The sequence below is a fragment of the Rhincodon typus genome, chromosome 26 (genome assembly GCF_021869965.1).
Source record: "Rhincodon typus isolate 14 chromosome 26, sRhiTyp1.1, whole genome shotgun sequence".
NCBI classification, from domain to species: Eukaryota; Metazoa; Chordata; class Chondrichthyes; order Orectolobiformes; family Rhincodontidae; genus Rhincodon; species Rhincodon typus.
The window spans coordinates 32,958,881-32,964,880 of record NC_063357.1 but is presented as its reverse complement, the minus strand read 5'-3'; positions in this window follow the sequence as shown (position 1 = coordinate 32,964,880).

The following is a 6,000-nucleotide window of genomic DNA, read 5'->3' as shown; positions in this document are numbered from 1 at the left end:
CCAAAACTGCGTACAATATTCCAAATGCAGTCTGACCAAAGACTTAGTAGTACATCTCTGCTCTTGTATTCTAGCTCTGTCTTCCTGAAGTTCATATATTGCACAGTCTTGTAGGGTACTTTTCTCTCTGACACCTTAAGTCCTTCTATTTCTAGAGCTTTTTTCTCCCGTTCCCCTGTACTCTCAGTCTGTGTGTGACATCAATAGAATGGGTGGAGATCAATGTGATATCAACATTAACTCTTTCACAACTATTACCTTATAACAATAGATTCCAACAAAGTAAAGAAATCACTGTTGCAAATTTGTGCTTTAAGAGACTTTCACATGATTTAAGACATAACACTTTCATCAATTCTGAAAAGTAAAACTTTAGTTCCAGCAAGTGGTAGGAATTTTAACTATCCATGCAAATCACAATTTTCACTGTCAGGTCCTTTTGTCATTCTTCATTGTTACTAAATGCATTGCATTTTCCTTAACTTCCACCTCACCTCCAGTGTCACAGAATCATAGAATTATACAACACGGAATCAGACCCTTTGGTCCAACTTGTCTGAGCTGACCAGATATCCTAGCCTAATCTAGTTCCATTTGTCTGCATTTGACCATTCTATCATCTCCTCTGGCAGCTCATTCCATACATGCACCTCCATCTGCATGAGAAAGTTGTCCCTCAAAGTCCCTTTTAGATCTTTCCCCTCTCACCTTAAACCTGTGTCCTGTAGTTTTGAACTCTCCTAGAATGCTGCAGAGAAGGTTTTTCTAAAATTTAAAGACATCTTCAGTTCCTTTCTACTTCTTCCCCTGACTAGTTTTGTATCATTAATTGGAATTACAGAATTTTCAACTTGTGAGTTCTATAGATTTCCTATGCCTCAGCTGCTAAATGCAGTTCAATGGGGAACTTGAGCTATGTAGGACAGGACCGTCCTAGCGCTGTAGCCACATCAATATCAATGTGCTACTGGTAAGCACGGCAGCACTGCAATGGTCCCCATTGTAGCTGACCCCAGGAGGTTGCAGATCGGTATGTTTTGAATTATTTTTAATCAACCTGTTCAGGCATTTCATGACACACGTGCAGGGCAAATGAGATTTGAGCATTTAACCTTTGGCCCCAAGGTAGGTAGTTACACTGGCATGGACACACAGCCTCATTTGAGAATTGGCATCAACACTGATGCTCAGAACTGTGATGTTCATCATGAGTCCTTGGTTAGACATAAATGATTGAAAAGTGCATTTTGTGATGGAACTGCTCAGTAGAATTTGGCATCTGGATTGCTTCTGCTAAAATTTTCCCATGTCTTACAAAACCTTGGTGCCAAAATTTTACCTATATAGTAGTCAGTAAAATGTAGTTTAACACAATGCTTCATCTAAACATGATCTACTGTAGAGAATATATGTTTGTTCCACTTGTGCAGCGGCCACCTCATTAGTGAGCAATGGAGGGTTTTTTGCTAAAACATTATCATTATAGAGCTGACAGCTCCAGGCAAACATCACTTTGGCTCAGAGATCAAAGTAACACCTAGCAGTTAGTTGGATGCATAAATGTAAGCAGAAACACATGTATTGTTTAAAGAGCTGTTTTATGCACAATCTCTTTAGAAGCTCGCATCAGAGAATTGACACTCCCACATTTTGCTTTGCTTTTTTTTGGAAAGGCACAATTTTTAGAACTATGCTCATAATTACTGGCAGCAGGAAAGTGCATTGTGTTTAGTGCCAGGAATGAGTTAGCCCATGCTTAGAAATCCTAATCCAGCCAAGAGAAAGGTAGAATCTTAAACAATACCTTAAAAAGTTAATCTAATGATTCATTTTAAACATACATTCTTTCAATGCATAGAATGTCATTGAGGTACTAAATCACAAAATATTACATCTGACCATATTTAAAATTCAGTGTCTTGCGTTCAGAAGATGGACATTTTAGATCATGTTTGATCTGTACCGCAGTACCCTTCACCTTTGTTCCTTATCCTTTAATATCCTTACCTCACAAAAGTCTGTTGACCATAACCGTGAAAATTTCAATTCAGCCAGCATTCTATTTTTTTTTGGGGTGGGGGGGGGGGGATCAGGGTTTAATTTTATACTACACTTATATGAAAGTGTTTTCTACTTTCATCACTGAAATGTCTACCAATAATATTAGATTATGTCATTTTGTTAGTGATTGTCCTACCAGAAGAAATATTTTTTCTGTATTTGCACAATAACTTTAATTATGATAAATACCTTTGCTCAGAATTACTCTTCAGTCATCTGAACTCAAGGGAATAGATGTATATGTGACCTGTCTTCAGCCCCAATATAATTCTAGGGAAACTTTGCCAAGCCAGCTCCGACCTAATGTTATCTTCCAAGGTCTGATTCTCAAACAATAGCACAGCACGCTAAATGTGGTCTAAACAAGGCCATATCAGAACTGAAGCATAACTTCCTCCACTTTGCACTGCAGATCCCTAAAGGCAACAGATAGCATTCCAATCACCTTTCTAGTTGTGCTCCATTCAAATTCCTAATTTCTCACTGTTTATGAAATACTTCCACTCCGTGAAGTCTCTGACCAAAGGCCATTCTGACCCAGAGCATCACAATCTCCACCACAGGGAAGTCAAGGAGATATGTCCCAAAATCTTACTCAGCTAGAATGGGACTGAATCCCAGGCTATTAGCACTGATTTGATCCCTATTAGCACAGAACTGAATCAGGCCAGTCACGTTAATGCTGACAATGGATGAGTGTTCAGTGATAATACTTAGAGAAAATTAGCAGATACTTGGATAGTTGTGAAATAATAAGCATTTCCAATGATTGGACTGTATGTAGAGCAGCTGGCCACTATGTGGGGGGAGCCAAATTTAAATACATCCATACAGACTGATGAAATCAGAGAAATAGACCATTCAGTTCTGTGTGCTTACTCTGCCATACATTAAAATCATGGCTGATGTGTTTGTGTTTAGAATACTACATTCCCATCTACCTCCCAATAATTCTCAATTCCGTTACCTGACAAGAACCTATCCACCCGTTTCAAAAATATTCAATGATACACAACCCCTACCTTCTGTGAGAGAGTTCCATAATTACACAACCGATGGAAAGAAAAAGAATTCTTCTCATCTCTGTCTTAAACCGTGACCCCAAATACTAGAACAGTGTCCCTTGTTCAGGACTCACACACAAGTGGAAACGCCCTTTTCACACACACCTTGTCAAGACCATTCAGAATCTTATATTCTTCAATCAAGTCACCCCTCACTCTTGAGCTCCAGTGGAAATGCACCCAGACTGTTAAACCTATCCACATAAAGTAAGCTTCTCATTCCAAGCACCAATCTAGTAAACCTTGTCTGACCCACATCCAATGCGTTTACATCCTTCTTTAAACAAGGAGACCAAAACTGTGCTCAGTATTCAAGATGTAGTCTCACCAATGCCCTGTAAAATAGAAGTATAAAATCCTTATTTTACGCTCAATACCTCTAGTAACAAAGAGACAATCTCATTAGCCTTCTTAAATATATGCTGTACCTGCATTCTAACCTCTTGCAACTCTTGTGCCAGAATATCCAATCCCTCTGCACTTCAGATCTTTGCAGTTGTTTGCTAATACTCTGCTTTGTTTTTAATTCATCCTGCCAAAGTGAAAAACTTCATCTGCCAATTTCTTGCTCATGCACTCAACCTATTTCTACCCGTCTACAACATCTTTAGGTTTCCTTCACAACATACTTTGCTACCTAAAAAAAAAATCAAAAGAATTGCAGAAACTTTGCTACCTATCTGGGCATCATCTATGAATTTAGTTGACATGCCTTCGCTCCTCTCATCTAAGTCATTGATGTAAACTCTAAAATCTTGAGGCTGCACTCCTGCAGGACCCCACTCATCACATCCTGCCAATCAAAGACACATTTCTGCATACTTTGTTTTCTGCCAGCCAATCCTACCTCCAAACAAATATCAGAACCCCTACAACTATTAGCTTTTATTTTCAATAATAACCTTTGATGTGGCAACTTATTAATTGCACTCTGGAAATCAAAAACAATGTACATATGTAGTCTCCCCTTCATTTACAATGGATGTTATTCCTACAAAGAACTCCAATAAATGAGTTAAACAGGATTCCCCTTTGACAAAACCATGCTGATACTTCCCGATTACCTTGCATTTTTCTAAGTGTGCAACTATACTTTCTTAAATGATTGATTCTAAAACATTACCCATGACAAACATTATACTAAATGGAATATAGTTTCCCATTTCCAGCCTCCCTCCCTTCCTGAATACAGGCATTATATTTCCTACACTCCAGTCCAATCGAACCTGTTCCGAATCAAGGGAATTTTAGAAAATTGACACCAACCCATCCACAATCTCCTTTGCAACCTCTTTTAAGACCCTAGGATGATGTCCGTCTGGACCTGGAGACCTATCAGCCTGCAGCTCCAAAGGTTTGCTCAGTACCACTTCCTCCACGATTGTAATTTCATTAAATACATTTGTCCCTTCAATCTCTTTATTTACAGCCATTACTAGAATGCTTTTGTCATAGGAAAATGGGGAAGGTGAAGGCCTAGTAGTATTATTGCTGAACTATTAATCCAGAGACCCAGATAATGTTCTGGGCACCCAGGTGAGAATCCTGCCATGGCAAAGGGTCAAATTTCAACTAACAAAAACCCCTGGAAGTCCAAAGTTGACCATGATTCCATTGTCAGAAAAACCTATCTGGTTCACTAATGTCCTTTAGGGAAGGAAACTGCCATCCTTACCTGGTCTGGCCTACATGCGACTCCAGACCCACAGCAATGTCGTTGACTCTTAACTGCCCTCTGGGCAATTAGGAGTGTGCAATAAATGCTTGCCTAACCAGCGACACCCTCAGCCCATGAATGAATTAAAACAAAATCCTCTAAGTGAACATGGAAATAAAATATTCATTCATTTCCTCCACCATTTTCTTATTATTTGCTATTAAATCCCTATTCGCATTCTCCAGAGGACTAACATTCACTTTACCCATTCTTTTTCCTTTTTAAGCATCTGTAAAAACTTGGCTGTTTTTACATTCCTAGCTAGCTACCTCTCATATTCTAATTTCTTCCCCCGATGAACTTTTGGCCATTCTTTGACGTTCCTTATACTTTTAACCATCACACACCTTAATGCTTGTTCCTTAAGTTTGATGCTTTTCCAAACTTCTTCAGTTAACTAGAGTCCTTCCTTTAGATTTTTTCTTATGGTAGGAAATGGCTACTGAAGTTTATGAACCATGTCTGCCACCATGTCTCTATTGATCTATCCCCTAACTTAATAAAACCAAACAAACTGGATGCTGTAAGTTAGAAACAAAAACAGGAGTTGCTGGAAAAACTCAATAGGTCTGGCAGCTTCTGTGAAGAGAAATCAGAGTTAACGTTTCGGGTCTGGTGACTCTTCCTCAGAACTGAATCATTAGAAGCCCATTGCATTTAGTTGGGCAACAAGTCTAAAGCTAGTAATTGTTGCGATGTTTCCACTACTGCCACCTGCAGGTACAAAACACCTATTTCATCCCAAAGTCTCTTAAAGTTCAGCCTGCTGCATCCAAACATTTCTAAATGTTCAATTTTCTTACTTTTGGTGGGAATAAGGAAACGGACCTTAATTTGCAAAGAGCTCAAAAACAACACCCTCATAGTGTAAAACCTTATGACTGTAGCAGAAATTAACTAGGAAAAGTCTGCACAAAAATAGAAATTGCTGGAAAAGCTCAGCAGGTCTGGCAGTATCTGCAGAGAAAAATCAGAGTTAATATTTCAGGTCGAGTGACCCTTCCTCAGAACTCCAAACGGGTCATTCAACCAGAAACATCAACTCTGATTTGTCTCCACAGATGCTGCCAGACCTGCTGAGCTTTTCCCGCAATCTGTTTTCGTTTCTGATTTATAGCATCAGCAGTCTTTGCGGTTTATAATTAAAAAATGTCTACA